This window comes from Idiotropiscis lumnitzeri, unplaced genomic scaffold (assembly GCF_059441095.1).
Source record: "Idiotropiscis lumnitzeri isolate Australia: NSW breed Sydney's pygmy pipehorse unplaced genomic scaffold, RoL_Ilum_1.0 HiC_scaffold_184, whole genome shotgun sequence".
NCBI lineage: Eukaryota > Metazoa > Chordata > Actinopteri > Syngnathiformes > Syngnathidae > Idiotropiscis > Idiotropiscis lumnitzeri.
Genome location: NW_028283722.1, coordinates 85,001 through 95,000, shown reverse-complemented (window position 1 = coordinate 95,000; position 10,000 = coordinate 85,001). Strand labels below are relative to the sequence as shown.

General features: G+C 57.5%; 1 non-coding gene across 1 annotated transcript in view; it reads right to left on the bottom strand.

Annotated features, from left to right (window-relative positions):
- Positions 1-197, bottom strand: part of LOC148314908 (18S ribosomal RNA) — a 1,933-nt gene extending 1,736 nt beyond the window's left edge. The window contains exon 1 of the ribosomal RNA XR_015841412.1: positions 1-197. This exon is cut by the window's left edge and continues 1,736 nt beyond it. This is a non-coding gene — a ribosomal RNA (18S ribosomal RNA).
- Positions 198-10,000: the final 9,803 nt, after the last annotated feature.

Genomic DNA, 10,000 nt, shown 5'->3' with positions numbered 1-10,000 from the left:
GAGACGGGTCGGCGCTCGTTTGCATGTATTAGCTCTAGAATTGCCACAGTTATCCAAGTAACGGTGGAGCGATCAAAGGAACCATAACTGATTTAATGAGCCATTCGCAGTTTCACTGTATCGGAACCGTGTGTACTTAGACTTGCATGGCTTAATCTTTGAGACAAGCATATGCTACTGGCAGGATCAACCAGGTAGCCCTCGCGTCCGGCGGTCTGTGTTTCTTGCATTGGAACCGGAGCTGAGCGGGGAGCCGGGCGCGGGGACCGGGCGGCGCCCGCGGGAGACGGCCTCCCGCGGGGTTACCCCCGGCGGCACCCCAGCCTCCCTCGTTGTTTTTTCTCTCTCATTTTTTTCGGACGTGGGCTACCGAAATTTCCGTTACCGATTCAGCCCCCGTGCGCGGTGAGGAAGTCGGCTGGGCCTCGGTATGTACTCGGTCCGTAGAGGCCGCGTTACCGCGTGGCGGTCAGTCGCGGGAGGGAGCCGGAGCCGCCCGCACGCCCGCGACCGCAACACGCACTCGGAGGCGGCGTCTTCTGACAGACGCCGGTAGGGTTTGAGAAACATGCTTTTTCGGAAAGGACCGCTCGGCTGACGCGGGCCTGGGCTCCCGCACCCCTCTCGTGGCGGGGCACCCGCGAGCGCGGCGGAACTCCCGTGTAGGACATCTCTGGGCCCGTGTGGCCGACGGGCACGCGACAGGGTCGTCTCGGTCTCGCGACGAAAGCGGTTTCGCGCTGGTTGGTGCGCTAGAGGTCGATCCGCAGGCCGAAGGAACCGTCCACCCGAACACCCCGGCGCGAGGCCGGGGCCGGCAGGGGCCCTCCGATGGCGGGTCATGCTTGCCAATCGGTCAGTGGTTGGTGTGGTGCAGTATATGTCAGGGTGTGGGTGCGAGATGGGCCGGGAGGACCGCTCCTCCTGCGTCGGACCCCGAGTCATAGGAAGTGCCGTTTTGTCACAACCCCAGGGGTGGGGTGGGTAACGGTAGGGAAGTGCCGGCCAACGCGCAGAGGTCGACCCGCAGGCCGAAGGAACCGTCCACCCGAACACCCCGGCGCGAGGCCGGGGCCGGCAGGGGCCCTCCGATGGCGGGTCATGATTGCCAATCGGTCAGTGGTTATGTGTGTGCTGCGGTGCCGGCCAACGCTCAGAGGTCGACCCGCAGGCCGAAGGAACCGTCCACCCGAACACCCCGGCGCGAGGCCGGGGCCGGCAGGGGCCCTCCGATGGCGGGTCATGATTGCCAATCGGTCAGTGGTTATGTGTGTGCTGCGGTGCCGGCCAACGCTCAGAGGTCGACCCGCAGGCCGAAGGAACCGTCCACCCGAACACCCCGGCGCGAGGCCGGGGCCGGCAGGGGCCCTCCGATGGCGGGTCATGATTGCCAATCGGTCAGTGGTTGTGTGTGCTGCGGTGGGGCCGGGAGGACCGCTCCTCCTGCGTCGGACCCGGGTCATGGGAAGTGCCGTGTGGCGGTGGTGGGGCCGGGAGGACCGCTCCTCCTGCGTCGGACCCGAGTCATAGGAAGTGCCGTGTGGCGGGGCCGGGAGGACCGCTCCTCCTGCGTCGGACCCGAGTCATAGGAAGTGCCGTGTGGCGGGGCCGGGAGGACCGCTCCTCCTGCGTCGGACCCGAGTCATAGGAAGTGCCGTGTGGCGGGGCCGGGAGGACCGCTCCTCCTGCGTCGGACCCGAGTCATAGGAAGTGCCGTGTTGCGCTGGTGGGGCCGTGCCCGCCAACAGCCTTCAGTGGTCGGATACCACGTTTGCAAGCTCCCCGCTGGAATGGGGACTTAGAAGAAATGAGGGGAAAATTCCCCCGGAGCTCCGTGCCTGAGGGCGGGCTGTGAGCCGCGCCGCGTCCGCCAACAGCCTTCCATGGTCGGACACCATTGTTCGCAAGTTGCCCGCTGGAATGGGCACATAGAAGAAATTTCGAGGATAACATCCACCAGAGCGCCAGGGCGGCCGTTATTGCAGTATGCGTCCGCCTGGCAGCTCTCTTCCGCGGGAACCATTGGGCAATTTCTTTCACGGAGGTGGACATAGAAGAATTTTTGTTTCTAAAAACGTGGTTCCTAAAAATGTGCCCCAGGTGTTTTGGAAAACCCGGGTAAACCTGGGAAGTAGGCAAATGACCCTCTGACTAGGGGTAAAAACGTTTGCCTACTGCAGCGCCCCTAATGCAATTCGGCGGAACTGCAACGCCCCTGGTCGCCTAAACGCTACCCCTGGTCGCCTAAACCTCACCCCTGGTCGCCTAAACCTCACCCCTGGTCGCCTAAACCTCACCCCTGGTCGCCTAAAAGTCACCCCTGGTCGCCTAAATTGTCAACCCCTGGTCACCTAAATTGTCAACCCCTGGTCGCCTAAAGGGGACTTAGAAGAAATGAGGGGGCAAATTCCCCCGGAGCTCCGTGCCTGAGGGCGGGCTGTGAGCCGCGCCGCGTCCGCCAACAGCCTTCAGTGGTCGGATACAATGTATGAAAGTTCCCCGCTGGAAAGGGGACTTAGAAGAAATGAGGCAAATTTCCCCGGAGCTCCGTGCCTGAGGGCGGGCTGTGAGCCGCGCCGCGCCCGCCAACAGCCTTCAGTGGTCGGATACAATGTTTGAAAGTTCCCCGCTGGAAAGGGGACTTAGAAGAAATGAGGCAAATTTCCCCGGAGCTCCGTGCCTGAGGGCGGGCTGTGAGCCGCGCCGCGCCCGCCAACAGCCTTCAGTGGTCGGATACAATGTTTGAAAGGTCCCCGCTGGAAAGGGGACTTAGAAGAAATGAGGCAAATTTCCCCGGAGCTCCGTGCCTGAGGGCGGGCTGTGAGCCGCGCCGCGTCCGCCAACAGCCTTCAGTGGTCGGATACAATGTTTCAAAGTTCCCCGCTGGAAAGGGGACTTAGAAGAAATTTGTAAAAATTCACCCGGAGCTCCGTGCCTGAGGGCCGGCTATGAGCCGCGCCGTGCCCGCCAACAGCCTTCCACGGTCGGATACAATGTTTCAAAGTTCCCCGCTGGAAAGGGGACTTAGAAGGAATTTGTCAAATTCACCCGGAGCTCCGTGCCTGAGGGCCGGCTATGAGCCGCGCCGTGCCCGCCAACAGCCTTCCACGGTCGGATACAATGTTTGAAAGTTCCCCGCTGGAAAGGGGACTTAGAAGAAATGAGGGGGAAATTCCCCCGGAGCTCCGTGCCTGAGGGCGGGCTGTGAGCCGCGCCGCGTCCGCCAACAGCCTTCAGTGGTCGGATACAATGTTTGAAAGGTCCCCGCTGGAAAGGGGACTTAGAAGAAATGAGGCAAATTTCCCCGGAGCTCCGTGCCTGAGTGCGGGCTGTGAGCCGCGCCGCGCCCGCCAACAGCCTTCAGTGGTCGGATACAATGTTTGAAAGTTCCCCGCTGGAAAGGGGACTTAGAAGAAATGAGGCAAATTTCCCCGGAGCTCCGTGCCTGAGGGCGGGCTGTGAGCCGCGCCGCGTCCGCCAACAGCCTTCAGTGGTCGGATACAATGTTTGAAAGGTCCCCGCTGGAAAGGGGACTTAGAAGAAATGAGGCAAATTTCCCCGGAGCTCCGTGCCTGAGGGCGGGCTGTGAGCCGCGCCGCGCCCGCCAACAGCCTTCAGTGGTCGGATACAATGTTTGAAAGTTCCCCGCTGGAAAGGGGACTTAGAAGAAATGAGGCAAATTTCCCCGGAGCTCCGTGCCTGAGTGCGGGCTGTGAGCCGCGCCGCGTCCGCCAACAGCCTTCCTTTGGTCGGATACAATGTTTGAAAGGTCCCCGCTGGAAAGGGGACTTAGAAGAATTGAGTAAAATTCACCCGGAGCTCCGTGCCCGAGGGCCGGCTATGAGCCGCGCCGTGCCCGCCAACAGCCTTCCACGGTCGGATACAATGTTTCAAAGTTCCCCGCTGGAAAGGGGACTTAGAAGAAATTTGTAAAATTCACCCGGAGCTCCGTGCCCGAGGGCCGGCTATGAGCCGCGCCGCGCCCGCCAACAGCCTTCCTTTGGTCGGATACAATGTTTCAAAGTTCCCCGCTGGAAAGGGGACTTAGAAGAAATTTGTAAAATTCACCCGGAGCTCCGTGCCCGAGGGCCGGCTATGAGCCGCGCCGTGCCCGCCAACAGCCTTCCACGGTCGGATACAATGTTTCAAAGTTCCCCGCTGGAAAGGGGACTTAGAAGAAATTTGTAAAAATTCACCCGGAGCTCCGTGCCCGAGGGCCGGCTATGAGCCGCGCCGCGCCCGCCAACAGCCTTCCACGGTCGGATACAATGTTTCAAAGTTCCCCGCTGGAAAGGGGACTTAGAAGAAATTTGTGAAAATTCACCCGGAGCTCCGTGCCCGAGGGCCGGCTATGAGCCGCGCCGTGCCCGCCAACAGCCTTCCACGGTCGGATACAATGTTTCAAAGTTCCCCGCTGGAAAGGGGACTTAGAAGAAATTTGTAAAAATTCACCCCGAGCTCCGTGCCCGAGGGCCGGCTATGAGCCCCGCCGTGCCCGCCAACAGCCTTCCACGGTCGGATACAATGTTTCAAAGTTCCCCGCTGGAAAGGGGACTTAGAAGAAATTTGTAAAAATTCACCCGGAGCTCCGTGCCCGAGGGCCGGCTATGAGCCCCGCCGTGCCCGCCAACAGCCTTCCACGGTCGGATACAATGTTTCAAAGTTCCCCGCTGGAAAGGGGACTTAGAAGAAATTTGTGAAAATTCACCCGGAGCTCCGTGCCTGAGGGCCGGCTATGAGCCGCGCCGCGCCCGCCAACAGCCTTCCACGGTCGGATACAATGTTTCAAAGTTCCCCGCTGGAAAGGGGACTTAGAAGAAATTTGTGAAAATTCACCCGGAGCTCCGTGCCCGAGGGCCGGCTATGAGCCGCGCCGTGCCCGCCAACAGCCTTCCACGGTCGGATACAATGTTTCAAAGTTCCCCGCTGGAAAGGGGACTTAGAAGAAATTTGTAAAAATTCATCCGGAGCTCCGTGCCCGAGGGCCGGCTATGAGCCGCGCCGCGCCCGCCAACAGCCTTCCACGGTCGGATACAATGTTTCAAAGTTCCCCGCTGGAAAGGGGACTTAGAAGAAATTTGTAAAAATTCACCCGGAGCTCCGTGCCCGAGGGCCGGCTATGAGCCGCGCCGTGCCCGCCAACAGCCTTCCACGGTCGGATACAATGTTTCAAAGTTCCCCGCTGGAAAGGGGACTTAGAAGAAATTTGTGAAAATTCACCCGGAGCTCCGTGCCCGAGGGCCGGCTATGAGCCGCGCCGTGCCCGCCAACAGCCTTCCACGGTCGGATACAATGTTTCAAAGTTCCCCGCTGGAAAGGGGACTTAGAAGAAATTAGGCAACTTTCCCCGGAGCTCCATGCCTGAGTGCGGGCTGTTTGCCGCGCCGTGCCCGCCAACAGCCTTCAGTGGTCGGATACAATGTTTCAAAGTTCCCCGCTGGAAAGGGGACTTAGAAGAAATTATGAATATTTTTGTTTCTAAAAACGTGATCCCTGAAAATGTGCCCCAGGTGTTTTGGAAAACCCGGGTAAACCTGGGAAGTAGGCAAATGACCCTCTGACTAGGGGGGATGAACGTTTGCCTACTGCAGCGCCCCTAATGCAATTCGGCGGAACTGCAACGCCCCTGGTCGCCTAAACGCTACCCCTGGTCGCCTAAAAGCTACCCCTGGTCGCCTAAAAGCTACCCCTGGTCGCCTAAACGCTACCCCTGGTCGCCTAAACGCTACCCCTGGTCGCCTAAACGCTACCCCTGGTCACCTAAACGCTACCCCTGGTCGCCTAAACGCTTCCCCTGGTCACCTAAACGCTACCCCTGGTCGCCTAAACGCTACCCCTGGTCGCCTAACTGACCCCTCGTGTGTGGGGATCAACGTTTGCCTACTAGGGCGTCCTCCGGCGGCCTCTCGGCAGTACTGCAGGCCCATTTTAGCCGAGCCCATTGAAATGAATGGGGGAATTTTATACGTTTTTGCCTTTTTTTCCCCCCCTCGTTCTTTTTGTATTTATTCATTTATTTCAACTTTTACCGACTCAACCGCCCTCCGGCGTGCCCTCGGCGGTCCCGCAAGCCCAATTCGGCCGAGCCCATTGAAATGAATGGGGGAATTTTATACGTTTTTGCCTTTTTTCCCCCCCCCTCGTTCTTTTTGTATTTATTCATTTATTTCAACTTTTACCGACTCAACCGCCCTCCGGCGTGCCCTCGGCGGTCCCGCAAGCCCAATTCGGCCGAGCCCATTGAAATGAATGGGGGAATTTTATACGTTTTTGCCTTTTTTTTCCCCCCCTCGTTCTTTTTGTATTTATTCATTTATTTCAACTTTTACCGACTCAACCGCCCTCCGGCGTGCCCTCGGCGGTCCCGCAAGCCCAATTCGGCCGAGCCCATTGAAATGAATGGGGGAATTTTATACGTTTTTGCCTTTTTTTTCCCCCCCTCGTTCTTTTTGTATTTATTCATTTATTTCAACTTTTACCGACTCAACCGCCCTCCGGCGTGCCCTCGGCGGTCCCGCAAGCCCAATTCGGCCGAGCCCATTGAAATGAATGGGGGAATTTTATACGTTTTTGCCTTTTTTCCCCCCCCTCGTTCTTTTTGTATTTATTCATTTATTTCAACTTTTACCGACTCAACCGCCCTCCGGCGTGCCCTCGGCGGTCCCGCAAGCCCAATTCGGCCGAGCCCATTGAAATGAATGGGGGAATTTTATACGTTTTTGCCTTTTTTTTCCCCCCCTCGTTCTTTTTGTATTTATTCATTTATTTCAACTTTTACCGACTCAACCGCCCTCCGGCGTGCCCTCGGCGGTCCCGCAAGCCCAATTCGGCCGAGCCCATTGAAATGAATGGGGGAATTTTATACGTTTTTGCCTTTTTTTTCCCCCCCTCGTCCTTTTTGTATTTATTCATTTATTTCAACTTTTACCGACTCAACCGCCCTCCGGCGTGCCCTCGGCGGTCCCGCAAGCCCAATTCGGCCGAGCCCATTGAAATGAATGGGGGAATTTTATACGTTTTTGCCTTATTTCCCCCCCCCTCGTCCTTTTTGTATTTATTCATTTATTTCAACTTTTACCGACTCAACCGCCCTCCGGCGTGCCCTCGGCGGTCCCGCAAGCCCAATTCGGCCGAGCCCATTGAAATGAATGGGGGAATTTTATACGTTTTTGCCTTATTTCCCCCCCCCCTCGTCCTTTTTGTATTTATTCATTTATTTCAACTTTTACCGACTCAACCGCCCTCCGGCGTGCCCTCGGCGGTCCCGCAAGCCCAATTCGGCCGAGCCCATTGAAATGAATGGGGGAATTTTATACGTTTTTGCCTTTTTTCCCCCCCCCTCGTTCTTTTTGTATTTATTCATTTATTTCAACTTTTACCGACTCAACCGCCCTCCGGCGTGCCCTCGGCGGTCCCGCAAGCCCAATTCGGCCGAGCCCATTGAAATGAATGGGGGAATTTTATACGTTTTTGCCTTTTTTTTCCCCCCCTCGTTCTTTTTGTATTTATTCATTTATTTCAACTTTTACCGACTCAACCGCCCTCCGGCGTGCCCTCGGCGGTCCCGCAAGCCCAATTCGGCCGAGCCCATTGAAATGAATGGGGGAATTTTATACGTTTTTGCCTTTTTTTTCCCCCCCTCGTCCTTTTTGTATTTATTCATTTATTTCAACTTTTACCGACTCAACCGCCCTCCGGCGTGCCCTCGGCGGTCCCGCAAGCCCAATTCGGCCGAGCCCATTGAAATGAATGGGGGAATTTTATACGTTTTTGCCTTATTTCCCCCCCCCTCGTCCTTTTTGTATTTATTCATTTATTTCAACTTTTACCGACTCAACCGCCCTCCGGCGTGCCCTCGGCGGTCCCGCAAGCCCAATTCGGCCGAGCCCATTGAAATGAATGGGGGAATTTTATACGTTTTTGCCTTTTTTTTCCCCCCCTCGTTCTTTTTGTATTTATTCATTTATTTCAACTTTTACCGACTCAACCGCCCTCCGGCGTGCCCTCGGCGGTCCCGCAAGCCCAATTCGGCCGAGCCCATTGAAATGAATGGGGGAATTTTATACGTTTTTGCCTTTTTTTTCCCCCCCTCGTCCTTTTTGTATTTATTCATTTATTTCAACTTTTACCGACTCAACCGCCCTCCGGCGTGCCCTCGGCGGTCCCGCAAGCCCAATTCGGCCGAGCCCATTGAAATGAATGGGGGAATTTTATACGTTTTTGCCTTATTTCCCCCCCCCTCGTCCTTTTTGTATTTATTCATTTATTTCAACTTTTACCGACTCAACCGCCCTCCGGCGTGCCCTCGGCGGTCCCGCAAGCCCAATTCGGCCGAGCCCATTGAAATGAATGGGGGAATTTTATACGTTTTTGCCTTATTCCCCCCCCCCCTCGTCCTTTTTGTATTTATTCATTTATTTCAACTTTTACCGACTCAACCGCCCTCCGGCGTGCCCTCGGCGGTCCCGCAAGCCCAATTCGGCCGAGCCCATTGAAATGAATGGGGGAATTTTATACGTTTTTGCCTTTTTTTCCCCCCCCTCGTCCTTTTTGTATTTATTTACTTATTTCAACCTTTACCGACTTAGGGGCCGCTTTGCACCGCCTGTGCCCGGGGAAGGTGCTCCTATTCGGGCCAAGTGTGACACACGCCCGCACTCCTCCTCCGGAGCTTCCATTTGGGCAAACTTAGGGGCCGCTTGGCACCGCCTGTGCCCGGGGAAGGTGCTCATATTCGGGCCAAGTGTGACACACGCCCGCACTCCTCCTCCGGAGCTTCCATTTGGGCAAACTTAGGGGCCGCTTGGCACCGCCTGTGCCCGGGGAAGGTGCTCATATTCGGCTTCACTGTCAGGCAGCATGCACTCCTCCTCCGGAGCTTCCATTTGGGCAAACTTAGGGGCCGCTTGGCACCGCCTGTGCCCGGGGAAGGTGCTCCTATTCGGGCCAAGTGTGACACACGCCCGCCCTCCTCCTCCGGAGCTTCCATGAGGGTAGACTTAGGGGCCGCTTGGCACCTCCCGTGCCCGGGGAAGGTGCTCATATTCGGCTTCACTGTCACACAGCATGCACTCCTCCTCCGGAGCTTCCATAAGGGCAAACTTAGGGGCCGCTTGGCACCGCCCGTGCCCGGGGAAGGTGCTCATATTCGGGCCAAGTGTGACACACGCCCGCACTCCTCCTCCGGAGCTTCCATTTGGGCAAACTTAGGGGCCGCTTGGCACCGCCCGTGCCCGGGGAAGGTGCTCCTATTCGGGCCAAGTGTGACACACGCCCGCACTCCTCCTCCGGAGCTTCCATAAGGGCAAACTTAGGGGCCGCTTGGCACCGTCTGTGCCCGGGGAAGGTGCTCCTATTCGGGCCAAGTGTGACACACGCCCGCACTCCTCCTCCGGAGCTTCCATTAGGGCAAACTTAGGGGCCGCTTGGCACCGTCTGTGCCCGGGGAAGGTGCTCCTCTCCGGGCCAAGTGTGACACACGCCCGCACTCCTCCTCCGGAGCTTCCATTAGGGTAGACTTAGGGGCCGCTTGGCACGGCCTGTGCCCGGGGAAGGTGCTCCTATTCGGCTTCACTGTCAGGCAGCATGCACTCCTCCTCCGGAGCTTCCATAAGGGCAAACTTAGGGGCCGCTTGGCACCGCCTGTGCCCGGGGAAGGTGCTCATATTCGGCTTCACTGTCAGGCAGCATGCACTCCTCCTCCGGAGCTTCCATTAGGGCAAACTTAGGGGCCGCTTGGCACCGTCTGTGCCCGGGGAAGGTGCTCCTATTCGGCTTCACTGTCATGCAGCATGCACTCCTCCTCCGGAGCTTCCATTTGGGCAAACTTAGGGGCCGCTTGGCACCGTCTGTGCCCGGGGAAGGTGCTCATATTCGGCTTCACTGTCAGGCAGCATGCACTCCTCCTCCGGAGCTTCCATTTGGGCAAACTTAGGGGCCGCTTGGCACCGCCTGTGCCCGGGGAAGGTGCTCATATTCGGCTTCACTGTCATGCAGCATG